The sequence below is a fragment of the Strongylocentrotus purpuratus genome, unplaced genomic scaffold (assembly GCF_000002235.5).
Source record: "Strongylocentrotus purpuratus isolate Spur 01 unplaced genomic scaffold, Spur_5.0 spur5_contig_854, whole genome shotgun sequence".
Taxonomy (NCBI): domain Eukaryota; kingdom Metazoa; phylum Echinodermata; class Echinoidea; order Camarodonta; family Strongylocentrotidae; genus Strongylocentrotus; species Strongylocentrotus purpuratus.
Genome location: NW_022145562.1, coordinates 46,914 through 61,603, shown reverse-complemented (window position 1 = coordinate 61,603; position 14,690 = coordinate 46,914).

The window sequence follows — 14,690 nt, the reverse complement described above, 5'->3', positions numbered from 1 at the left end:
TCTCTGTGGGAGTAAGAGAAACAGGTGAGAGGAGGAAGATGTGTCGGAACTGTCACAGTTGTGTTTAATCCATCGAGCTTCACAACAAGAAGCATGCATAGAGCTTAATGACCATCTGTCATGGGCTGTAAATGCCAAGGTTGAACTAGGACTGTACGGACCAATAGAGGGAGGGTGGGTAGGTGGGTGAGCATCCTACAGGAACACATTCAGAGATGATTAATTAAGAACATGTGATGGCATGATGGTGCGTGCCTATCTGTGAACTAAGAAGGGGTTACAAGGGAAAAACATAAAATACAGCTTGGAAGATAGAAGGGAAAGAAAGATATTATCTATACACCAACCCAACCTCCCATTTTGTTCCTCCTACAATCTCCTTTCACCCCACCCCCCTCTCCATCTAACCCTAACCCTAATTCTTCCATAACCTCCTTTGCTCATTGATCATATCTTTCTACTCAAAACACCTACTGGAATATGTATTAATGAACTCAGATACACCCAATAAATTTCTTAATAATCCTGTATGAAGTTATAGATATCAGCTTTCCGGTTCAACGCCTCTCTACACACAATAAAATAATAATTTATTAATGGTTGTCTACCACCTAATTCCTGACCCGGTACAAGCGCAGGTACCCCTCATATTAGAGAAGGCTTTCACACTAACTGCTAGGTGCTAATGAAAGGTGCTCAATAATTTGGCGGGTTTGGGCGATGATGATGATGCCTTTACCAGACTTCTAGCTCCTGCTCAAACCTGTTCACATCAAACACCATCGCTCTTCACGATTTAGGCACCCAAACAAGCTTAGTATAGTAAGTAGGACTAGTAAGTGCTTCTTTTAAAAAAAATAGGAACAGGTATATTATTAAAGATTATTCTGAATAAATCTCAGAATACTCACATATCATTAACAACAAAGAATTACAATTTTAATTTGAGTACAGAAGACTAAATAATTTGCTTCCAAAAGGATTAGGTTTGAAACAGGTTGTTATGGCACACTATGACCATCAAATGTATTATTAAGATTGATATCTAGATTAATATGAAATGGGCATGAATTGCCTAGGACATCCAATATATTAAAATCAAAAGAAACATTAATACCGGTACTTATGAATTCTAAACAGAGTATTATACAATGTAATTACATTACATGAGTTTCCCAAAAATACTGATCTAATAAAAACGAATAGTTCATTTAGGTCTACTTCACTTTTGTTATCGTCATGGTCATAAGATATCAAATAGCAATATTTTAAAGAGAAACTTATTTGCTATACACATGGCACTATTGGAAAACTCTGACTTGATGTGAACAGCACTTGGTAGATGCTGATTGAAAATGAAGGAGAGATCTATGCTGAGTATTCTCATTAGTTAACTCATATCTAGCCCCTGTAATATGGATCTATCTGTGGTAGAAAGTGAACTAGCTATACCAGTACTGGTCATTAGTTAACTCACATACAACCCTTGCCATAAAGCTTTATGATGAATAGTAAACTAGTTCCATCTCATTGGTTAATTGATATTTAACAACTGTAATCTATGGTAGATAGCAAAGTAGCAAATATTCTTCAGTCAATTTGAAGAAGAAAAAAAATTCCTTTAGTCAACCCAAATCTAACCTCTGGTATAAGGATCTATGTTAATTCTCAAATTCTCAATAGTTAACTCAAATCTAGCTTCTAACATTAGCATCTATGGTAGATGGTTAAATTGTGTCTTCAACTGATGTTCAATCTTAATTCTATAAACCGTTTCCCCCTCCAATTTTCTCCATATGAATCATCAGACAACAAATGAAGATATGACTGGAACAAATTTCATTGCATTGATGAATGGTAGGGTTTTTATTGAATGTTTTATCACAGCTAAAAATGTTACCATAACTATAAGAAGAAATCTGAAGTTAGTGATCACTGGGTCGATTCTACCTGACATCAATACATAACTTGTCATAAATAACATCTACACTCGTAAGTAATTTGGTAGATAATGCATAAAACCTGAGCATTTGGCAAAGATTAGATCAAGCTATGTGTAGTATCCAACCATGTGTTACCCGTTAAAAACAAACAACTACATGAATATGACAATTCTAACAAAATCCTTAAATTATACACTGTGTATGGCAACACAGAAGTGCAAAACAATGTTTTACATTTCCTTTGCTTCTAAATAACACTATAACCGTTTTGTGTCACTATAATTGGTATTTAATTACTGTTTCCTATGTGAGATACATGCAGAATATATGAAGCAAAGTATTGTCTTGTTGGAGCAAGGCGGGTGTTAAAGATGTCTGAAGGTTCTTAGCAGACAGTTAAAGTCAATAACATCGCTTCACAAAAAATATAAATGAATATGAGATTCAAGAATGTTGTCTGCACAATGCACACTTGTGGGTCAGAGATCTGGATCACAGACAGTCAGGCTCCATTCACACGTATGATGTGCAGACCATAGTGTGACTGTCATTGGAGTTGCTAAGCAGAGGTGGTTTTTCTTTAATATAAGGTGTGATTGAATACAGCCAAATCAGACAGCTATTTAAAAACGTGAGGCATGGCGGGATTTTTTTAGACGGTTGATGTTACTTAATAATAATAATGATAATAATAATCTGGATTTACATTTTTCCACATTTTACCCAAGTGAGGTACATGCACACATAGATGTTCGCTGGTAAGATGGAAATTTTTAAAGCAACCAGTGTTCAGTTATCCTGTAAAGCAATTATTATCATTCACTGTTTGACAGGGATTTAAAAAAAAATGTAATACACATTTTATAATGGAAACTGCAAATTGAAAAGGCTTATCAATGTGTAATTGCATACAAATTGTATTTTAACAGCTGTTATTCTTGTAGACACTGCTTCTTGGCATCACAATTGAACAAACTGTGGATTGATTTTACGACATGTTAGTACGAAAGTGAAAAAGCTTTGATGGGCTAGCCAAGCCTCCCGATATCACTTCTCAGTGCTATAGACTAAACTGTGACACATTATTTCAAAAGTGCGATAGGTTGAAATGAATAGATAAGCCCACAACAAGGATACCCAAATACGTGGTTAGAGTCATTGTAATTGCTACTTAGCTAGATCATTCAGACCTCTTCCTACTCCTAGTGGAAATTAGCTTGGGGATGATTTTAAGTGCTTCATTATCTCATCTTTATTACTCTGATAAGCGGCTTAATGGATTAGCCAGACAATGAGAGGAGCTCTAAAATCACTTGCAATCTGATACCTACACAGTCTGAACGTACATGTACAGGACAGTGTGAAGCAAATTGCCACTGTCTGAACACAAATGAAGCATGTCTTAGCTTTTATCCCCTATAATCGCTAAGCTGACCTGACCATTCCACTGTCTGCACATACAGGACAATGTGAAGCAAAATTGCCACAGTGTCTGAACACAAATGAAGTATGTCTTTGCTTTAGAGCTTTAATCTTCTACAATTGCTAAGCTGACTATTCCACTGTCCGAACAACAAATGGAGTAAGGTGTCCATCCATTTGATTTGATTTGTTGTGATTTGATTTGGATTCTCTGACCTGGTGAAACCATCCAGCAGTCCAGAACAAAACCCTAACATTTCACAAAAGAAATACAGAAAGAGACTCTACAATCACAATGCAGAAAATGCAAATATTGACTGTAAAGCTCATTATTTCCACAGTCTGAACATGAATATGTCTCAGCTTTAAATCCCATTCTATCACTTTGTTCATTGATATTTCCCAAGTCCAAGGAAATAGAGTAAAAGTCTGTATTTCACAATATAAATCACAAAACTGGTACAATACACACCACTTTTGTTGACATTGTTACTGTTTAATTAATGTTACTGCTAATGCTGCTGTTAAAGTTTATTTTCCCATTTTTTTTCTTCAGAATTTTTCCCTCTTCATTGTCAAATCCTTCTTTTCCTTTTTTTTCTCTCCAAAATTTACAAATACATGTAAATTATACATAAAACACTTTGTGGAGTCTGTACCATTTAGCATGATACATCCACTGTTTTTGATGACACACTTTATATTTGCAAGATAACAATATTTTGACCTCATTTCCCTCAACTCGAAAATGCTTTACTTTCTGAGTGTAAACTGGGGCATAAACCTCAATCAAATACTTTTCTTATCTGCATTTCTATCTCCCTTATCAATGATTGTTTACTCATGCACACACAACTGCATGTATCCCGCTGAGACTTGGTGGAGAGAAATCATTTCTTTATTGCCCATAAGGGTTGTTTCATCGTCATAATTCAATTACAGAATCACTATCCCTATAATCCTCTTCAAACCATGATGGTATGTACCCTGCCTTGTTCACATTAGCTGCATTTACATCGCAAGCAAAAAAATTGAATGATTTTTCTCACATTCCGATGTTTCGTCAGAAGCTGCTAAGCAACTACCAGTAAACACGGCAAAACACCAAAATAAAAAAACTCGCCTCGGGAATGTGGTGTTTTTTTTAACGCCGGCAAAAAGTTCACTGATTTTAGCAGTGTGAATGCTCGCTCACAAAACTTGGTGAATGATTCTGGTCTCTCTCCTCATTTCCCAGTGATCTTATGTAGAGCAGTGACAAGTGGCACATGCACATAACTACCCCCCCCCCCTCCTCCCCCCCCCCCCCATAAAAAAACAAACAGAATGTGCTGCAAACATTAATGTTCTATATGGGTTTACCACTTGTGTAAATGGCCGTCAAACAAATTGATTTTTTTTGTAATGGTTTTTTGGCTGTGTAAATGGGTCTATTGATGCATGATTGAGTGTCTTATAAATAAACATCACATTTTTAGGGCTGGAAGTCAAACGGCATGTGTTATGTCGTCTGCAACCATAAGTCACATTTTACACATTTTACAAGAATGCCACCTTACTTCTTCGGTAGGGCGAAAATCATCCAACGACGAGGGAAAACGGCATAAAAACCAACAACAGCAACAACAACATCGGTGGTAGGTCAGGCCAGGTTTGGTAGCAATACTAAATACTACATTACTGTATATTATAGCCAGGGACCCCGGAACACGTAGTTAGAAATTGATTGCTATTTTGCAATTGATCATGATGTACAATCAATTATTGCTACAAGCTTTGTGTAATACAGGGCCCTGCACTCAGCTTAGAATAACATATGCATCTGAAAATAACTTAGTCAAGGATCAATACAATTCTTTATTTTCTTTTAATTTCTACAAGAAGGCCAACCTTTCTGTGTTTGACTCATGCAAGACGATCTGGTGAAGAGAGATCGGATCAACACTCAGAGGTTTGTTGAACTTGTGGTATAATCAAACTCTCATATGCAAAGCTCATTAGAAATATTGAGCTAATGTTCTATGACATGACCTCATCATATTGTCATTATGAACACAACTCATTAGTCTTCTCATTAATGTTGTATGATGGATGGTAGATGTCGTTTAGAAACATTCAACATCGTCCATGCCATCCAACAAGCATGAACCCTACCACTGAAACCACTTTCATACGAACAGCCTATTTGGGTTGGGTATGGACTCACATCATACCCGACCCTCACACAATAAGTTATAGGTATCCATTTTCTTTGCTCTACACTTCCACTTACACTTTGGCTCTAGAAGAGGGTTAAATGCAGGTTAAGTCTACAAATGTATGTGGGTTAATCCAAATATGCTGACAACTTGATTCAAACTGAGATATTTACTTAAATAAACTTAAGAAAAGCATGAAATCATACATGATCTATGAATTAAAGTAAAGTTAGAAGCTGTCTTTTACGAGGCACATTATTTTGATCCAGAATTCAGATTGAGAGCAGGTTTTGAACCCACATAGACCATGAAGCATGATCACAAAGACTTTCGAGAAATGAAGTAAACAGCAATTTCGGTACCCTATTGCATGACCCTTAGAAATTGTGTTCAGATGATGTAATCATAGTGTACTTTGAGGTCGTTTTTGCACATTTTAGAAGGAGATGGGCAAGGCTATTGAACTTGCCTTAGATTGGTTTATTTTAAAGTCCTTGTGATTGGTCAAGAGCCCCTGTCTGGATGATAAACAAGCAACCAGGTATGACAGTTAATTAATCTTTAATTAGCACCAACTAATGACCAGGGATGATATCACAACTTCGGGCAAGCTCTGATGAAATTAAAACTAAAGGGCAGTTCCATTAGATTTTCTAATGGACTTAAAAGAAAACCAACATGCCCAATATAATTTCTCATAAAAAGGTGTTATTCACACAGGCATTCAATTCAACTTCATGTCAATCAGATTTTGCGTAATCATATTTTAAATAAGGTAAGTAATTTGTTTACATGTACAAGGTATTTTACAGTCTTGGCAAAATTTGGAAAAATAAAGCAATTAATCTATGCAAACTCATCAAACATTTTATGTACAATAAAGCATTCGGACAAGAACAGGGTATTGGTCCATGTTATTTTCCTGTACTCTCATCAAAGTATAATGTACTTTTTTGCAACAAACAAAACATAGAATATTGACACACATATTACAATCATGTTCAGATCCAGTGGAAACTATATATTTTTAAAAACACTCACTTAGAATCAATATTTTTAGAAAAATGCATCTACGTCATCACTTCACATTTTGAGTGTTTGTACAGTTTACACACAATATAGCGTGCTATGAAAGACCCTCTGATTCTTAATCTTCCATGATGCATGAAGTCATTCACAAGCAGGAGAAATCTCCGGAACTACGAAGTCAAATATGTTGATGTATCCATTGCAGCAGAATGAGCTTGGTTCTCTCACTATGCTACCCTTCTAATCTTCATTTACAATGGGCGATTCCACACCATTCAATCATTTACTTATTTTCACCTTCAAATATCACTCTTCATGGGTTAAGAATGATTAAAGTACATTAAACTTGAATATAACATTGATACCCTATACTAAATTACTTTTTTCATTCCGAATATAGCTACATGATATATTTAAATGGAAAATTGTCCTTCTGAAAGAAACCTTACAAGTGTTAAAAGGTGCGCACACTGTAAGTTTTTAGGCAAATAATGCAAATGAGCTACAATCAGAAGCAAGCTAAAGCATAAAGACTTGAGTTGTGCAATTAACTGATGGGCTTCTCCAATTTAAAATTCCCCCCATGTTGAATCAATTTACGTTTTTGCTGAAAGCTATTTAAGATGAAAATGAGATGCAGAGGGGGAGACGGTTAAAGAGAATGCTGATATCTTCCGCAGAGATTGCACATCTACATGATGCCATGAGGAGGAAATGGGAGCAAAATTCAATCATCAAACGCTAGTCACAAATTTTGAAAAAAAATATCAGCTAGAGAGAACAAACACACATACATTTAAAGTGTTTTAACCCAATGAAGCCAATTACATTTTCAAATTACACATGCACACTTTCCTAATGGGTTTGAATAATGAGGCTCCTTACGATTAGCAGACATTTTGTGAATAGGGATTTAATAATTGGAAGATGAACCAATCTACTGTAGTTGCAGGGGTAAAAAAAACTTAGCCGAAAGCTTGAACTGAATACCAAAGCTGGGAGAAGGATTTTGTCTAAGCCAAAAACTAAGTAAAATACTCATATTTCTGACATAAATGTAATGTATTGAATTAAATATTGGCCTTGATAAATAGCCCTGATAGTCAACCTGTTGTAAGGTTGTGTGAAATCACCTATTAGTTATCCCCATTGAATTCAATCGCTAGATTATTCAAGGTTCTTCACCCATCACCAAACAATTTATCTTGATCTCACCATACGGGCTGATGTATTAAACCCCCTACTCAGCTAGTGTCTCTCAACGGAATGAAATCTACCATCTTCAAGAACATAGGGGTGAACACACTTGCGGGTTAATAGAAACACTCTCGTCAGTTGGAATGGTTGATTATTAGTTGAGAAACCCTTCAATAAATTTATAAGTAGCAGAGTATCAAATGTCTATCTTCAAATTAAACTTAAAGGGGAACTTTGGAGATTTAAATAATATTGATATTGGATATATTACAAGTGTGGTGTTCCATTTAAAAAGAAGAAAATTAAAGCATTAAAAGGTTAATGCTTTGGGGGATAGTCCGCAGTGCATCACTCTTAATTTTGACCACCCCTTCAGCATTTGCCAATAATCCTACATCCTGCGATACATATAATGTATACCCTGCACTTATCTGATTGTTTATTGCTATATATTTTTAAAATATTTACGCGATTATGTTTCACATATATTTTTGTGGAATGCAATCAAGTTGCACCACTTCTCAGTGGAAGCTAAATTTATTAAGGCCAGTAGCTTTTTCTTCAGTATGGAGGACAAACTTAGAACAACATGAAAAAAGATAAAGAGAGAGAGAGACAGAGAAAACCATACCAGGAAAGGGTGAAAAGACAGAGACAGGTTATGAGAAGGGCCTAGAGAGATAAAGAGAAAGGCAAGAACAGCTGTACAGAGACTGATGAAGATTCTAAAGAGTGAGATAAAGAAAGGTGGAGAGAGCCAGTGAGAAGGAGAGACAGACGAAAAACAGACAAAATAGATTATTCAAACCAATGCATTGATTGACTAGTTGTTTTCACATCACACACTTTACATCAGTGCTCCATTGCACAACATGTTGATCTATTTGAATTGTATAGCACAGGCATCTTGCTGGACACTCATATGGCTTACTATTGAAATCACACAAGATACCTGTACCAGGTAAGATGGAATATAAAAGAGAACTGTTCTTTGAAGTATTTACTATTCCTCTCTAACAATGATCCAGCATAAGCAAAAACATTTTGATGAAATGAGTGAAAGTGTTTATTTTACATACAGTTCTAGAAGCCAATTATAGGTGGGATGCGATAAGAAATATTCAAAGATGAAATGAGGGAAGACTGTGTGTGCCCATAATTCCAAAAGAAACCTTATAAGTTTTATTTTGCCCACTGCATACCGATTGAACGTCTTCTTCTTTGATGGGTTACTGAACGATAATTCTTTAAAACTTGATCTTATTTGTTGCTTTAATAAAGTGGAACCTTCTCTGTATACTTACTGAATGCCTACATTTTTGATGGGTTACTGAACGATAATTCTTTAAAACTTGATCTTATTTGTTGCTTTAATAAAGTGCAACCTTCCCTGTTGGCCTGTGAGGTGATAGTTTAGATAGTAAGTGCTAAACAAGCCTGACAGCGTGCAGACATGATCTATGTATTCACTGTCACACTCAGGCATCATCCAATCAACTTGAAGAGATAGCCATATTGCCTGTTTAACATCATCAATATAACATACCCCTATCTTTTACTCATCCCTCATGCTTACTAATGGTTAAGGAATATTACACTTACAATTTTTTTGTTGGTTTGTGTTGGAAAAGATTAAAAGGCGATGTCCAACTTCTTTAATAGCTGAATTAGAATTAGATATTATTGCAATGACGACCTTCGTCATTGCCTTGTTTTCGTTCACATTATTAATATTCTTACTTCTTCTTCTTCTTCTTCTTCTTCTTCTTGTCGTCCCGATTCCCATTTGTTTTGCACGTAGTGCTTGTCATTCCTATCTAGGTCCTTTTCTCTTGCTCGATTCCTTTCAAACTTTGTAGACGTAATCTCTGATATGCAATCTAGGTCACCTACTTTTTCGTTTTCTGAAATCACTCATGCGTAAACGTCCAGGCGCCATTTTGTCCGTTTCGGGTCCTATTTCCACTATCCTAGATCCTACAAACTTCTAACAATTTTCTCTAGATAGTCTAAGAGATGTTCTTTAATCTGCAACGTATAACCTGCCCTTCAAAATGCCATCTTCATACTCAAAATTCAAATCTGAAACTGTCTCCGTCAACAATCTCTCAAATTCTTGAAAAATTGACCCCTAAATAATCTAAAACTGCCATAACTTTCTCATATAAATTCCATTTTGTATTTTAATCTCACAGTATCTTTATCTTATAATTGCACATAGCCATGCCAAATTTCACGCTCCAATGGCTTTGCAAAACATAAATAGCGCCCTCTAAAGTTCTGGGAATTGGCTTTCTTTCTGTGGCCATATCTCCATTATGGCTTGGCAGACCCGTACCCTTTTTTGGATTTAGATACTTGAAGATATGCCCTTTCAAGCCATATACGAAATTATATACCCTATCGCTGACCGACTTTGAGAAAAATGCTCTCCAAATTCGCCAGTTTCAAGAAAATTCCAAAATAACTTCAACTTGCTCTAAAATGGCGATCCTTATACGTACATCAATGAAACTTGGCAGACATATGTATTCATATATGTGACAACCGTCTGCCAAGTTAAGTAAAATTTGAATATGTCAGCGCAAAGTTATTGCCAAAAATGATGAATTTACTATGCATTACGTGATAGCGCGTTTAATGCGTGCAATACATTGCGCGCAGATGACAATGGTGTCAAACTGACCGCAATGAAGTGCCCTTTCGAATGATACCAAATATGGTACATGTATATTTTCACACAGAAAATTGTGAGTAAATCGCATTTGAACAAGGGTCACTATATGAATTCCGCCGAGTTTCCGCCCGATTATGACACGTATCGGCTATGACGTCATTTTTTCAGACTGCTTTTCACCCCCTAAACGTCCTTTTTTTTTCCTTGAAAATTTGCAGTGACATTCAGAGTTGCAATATGCAGGGCACCTCATGGCCGAATTTTTAAATTTGGTAAAGGGGGCCATTTAAGACGTCATTTTGTCCTATAAATCTATTTTACATCACATGTTTCAATAGGATTATCATAGAAAAAAAGAGATTAGTTTACAATAACAACCATGAAATTCTCTTTCTAATGATACCAAATACGGCCCATAAAGAGAGAGAAAAAACAATTTAGATCCGGTCATAATACAGATCCTGTACGTTTTCAGCCCATTAAATGCATTGTCTATGGGCATATCGGGTTCACGCTTTTGGCCCCCAGAACGATCTTTATTGCAAAGACGAACATGCACCAAATCCCATTTGTTTTTGCACGCAATGCTTGCGAGCCCTTTCTAGGTTCTTTCCCCTATCCCAATTTCTTTCAAACTTTGTAGGAGTAGTCACTACCATCCAATCAAGGTCACTGTTGTAGTCTTTCTTGTGGTCTTTCTTTTGCCCTACCTATCTCAAATATCACAGAAGCTACACACTTTGTACAAATTGCTCTGGATAGTCCGAGAGAAGCTCTTTCGTTTGACACGTAGAAACATGGTGTCATTGCACGCACATCGTTGTGACACGATTGTATTCTAGTTTTTTCTATTGCTGTTTCATTTTTTTATTTTTAAATCCTACATTGTACATGTACATCATCTAGCTTTGTAGAAACATGAAGTCCTCTTGATGACATTAAAGGTAAATATTAACAGACATCACGGTCCTTACTGTACTCTCAAATTTCATATAACTCTACAATATATTATTTACGAAGATTCGCAAACAGAAACTGACATTTTTCAAATATAATGTACATTTTTTTTTTGGGGGGGGGGGGGTATGTTTTCATGGCTACTTGTAGCTATCCTTCTATCACTTTATTTCCTTTCACCCAGTTTCTCAATCCCATTTAGACAGTTGTTCCTTTGATGAGCAATATACCTCTCCAAGACTAGCTTTTTTTATAAAAAAATAAAGTCAGGAAAATTTTGGCTAGGGTGTCTTTTCTGTCCCCTGTGTAAAAGGGGAATGTTCATGTTCATTAAGACTCATCGATCATTGGCAACATGCATACCCATGCCTCATTAGACATCAGGTTTAAGCATCTTATAATGTTCTCTCCTCTATCAAGCTTCTTCTATCAAGCTATCTTCCTCTTCATGGCATCTCTCCAAGTAAAGAAGGGCATTTAGAGGTATAAATTGTCAAGGATAACATATTAATTAATGGTGAGTCGAATGGCCATGGGTTGACCATGAGCTAATGATCATAATACATGTATGTATGGCTGTCATGAAAATTTCATGATGATGGCAAATGATGATCATAATGTTCATAAAGATGTTGAAGATGATGAGGATTATGATGATTATTGTGATGAAATTTAGAAAAATGACCATGATAATTATCATAAATATAGATGCCATCACAATTTTATAATGATGGTAATGATGATCCTAGTGACCAAAATGCAAGGTAAGGTTGATGAAAATGATGGTGATGGTGATGGTGATGATACAGATGATGATGATGATGATGATGATGATAATGATAATGATTGAGATGATGATTATGATGATGATTATGAAAATTGTAAAGAAGATGGTAATCATTATGAAGATGATAATGATGATGATGAAGAGGGAAATGATGATGATGCTAATACTATGGTGATGGTGGTGATGGTGGTGGTGGGTTGGTGAGTGGATGTGGCGGCTGTGGTGGTATTAGTGGTGGTGGTGGTTAGAAGGGGAAAACAAATTATTCAGTTTTGGAGGAGATTCATGTGCGTCCCAAGGGCAAATACGAATTGTACATGTCTATCTATTACTTGACATCTACCTTAGATTAAGATTAATTTTCTACAGGGTATGTACCATGCAACTCTCTTTATAAACATGGATGCCTTGTCAGTTTACAAAGCAAAATCATTTCTACAAGACAATGATCAAATAATTCAAGCACACACACACATTCCTTGAAAAAAGTGTGGAAATATGTAATAAATTTGAAAAGTAGAATCCAATAAAGAATATTACCTTCGGCGAGGCAAACTAAATCCGACAATGCATCAAGAAATACAAGCAACTGAATGCCAAAAAGATGATATTAGACTGAAAATACATGTGAAGATCCACACATAGGCTAGATACTAAGATAATTGCATTCCCTCTACATTATAGGTACCGGAGAGACAAAATTATATTAACAAATCAGAGAAATATAATGAAGTATACAAAGAAATTCCACTCAAGAGAGTCCCTGTCCTTTCTTCCCAAAATCACAATTGCAATGCCTAATGCCCCTCTCACAAAGTCCTGAAAGTTTCCAAAAGAATTTCCAACCTTACACAACTAAAGTGAGACACTGTAATAATCCCTAACCTTGTACTCCCACACACTATGTCACTACTAGATACAAGCTGATGACCATCTCAAGATAATTCAATTAATTTTTCATCAAAGCCATGACAAATAATATTTCTGTATAAGGTCCTTGTTTTTCATCATCTCTATCAATGATGAAGGAAGACGTTCTTTCCTGTCCCATGTTATTGGTCAAAAATATTACCATAGCCTTGATATTATTCATCCTATCTTTTTTTAAACGACTCCTGAAACGGAGCAACCACAAGAAAGCAAGTTGTGTTTAGTTTTTATCCCTAAAAGGAAAAAGGTTCCTAAATTGCATCTCCCAAGAGGCTCAGTTCCAGAGGTGCTGGGATTTATATGCAAGGACCCCCTATGAAGAAGTAAAATAATAACTGATCCTCAATATTAGTTCATAGCTAACACAACGTGACTTCCGATCTAAGGACAATGAACCTCATCATTACACTGTCATAACATGGTAATCTTCTAATCAGTTATTCTTTTATCTTGATTATCCGTTACAAACTTTCAAGTGTTGCACTTTGTAACTTTCTTCTTAGTGACAGTGCAAACTGTGGACATTAAAAACCTCAATTTCAAATGACTGCCATTACACTTATCAAAATGTAACATTAAAAAAAGTAAACTATACCAAGAACAAATACAGCTATTGGAAATTGATTATATTGAAACTTTCTTCAATAGGAGGACAACTTTGCTACTAGTGTGCTGTGTATCAACTTTCTCTACTGAGATTCATAATTCCTCACTGTATTTTTGTTTAAAATATGGAATGGACAGAGAGGTAAAGGATGATCACTAACATTTTAAAATCAAAACAGATCAACTAATCCCAAGCCCTTGACCCTTTGAGTGCCCTACATGTACATGGACATTTACTGTACATGAATGTGGTTCCAGCTGCCAAAATGTTGATACTGTAGGTGTAGGGTTAGATCCTATGGAACAATTTTGTATTGAAATGGGAGATTTTAAATAAAACTAAAAAGCATTTTCATCAAAAACTGGTCTATTGCCATTTGTGAATCATGTTTGTACCTTTAGGCACCATAAGGGTTAAGATGATCATATCAATAGGGCCTCTAAAATGGCCACAGAACGGTGTCTAAATCTCCTTCACGTAGAAGATGAGCACATGACAGACGGCGTGGAATACAGTCCATGACTTCTCACCGATAATTAACGTCATCACAGATGCGCTCTCCTAGTTTTTAATATCACCAGCGATGAAGCGAGTCTTCTTGCTGAGGACATGTGCGCTGGAGCGTGGCACGGTAAGAGCCAGTCAAACACATCTCATAATACATCCTATCATACCTCTTAATGTGAATGAGGAGGGAGGAGGAGGGTGGAGAATTCTGACACTGTTTTTGTATATAGCTAAAATAAAAGCAAGCTAAAAGCACATAATTATATAAATTTAGTGATTTATGCATGGTACAACTGTATGTGAATCATTTGAAAATGACCAATACCAACTTCGTCCACTAAACTCTCCAAACTTTTTTGGTATACCATATTATTTAAACAATAATCTGAAACGTTCTTTTTAAGAACATAAAGATTATCTAGTGTGAACACAAATA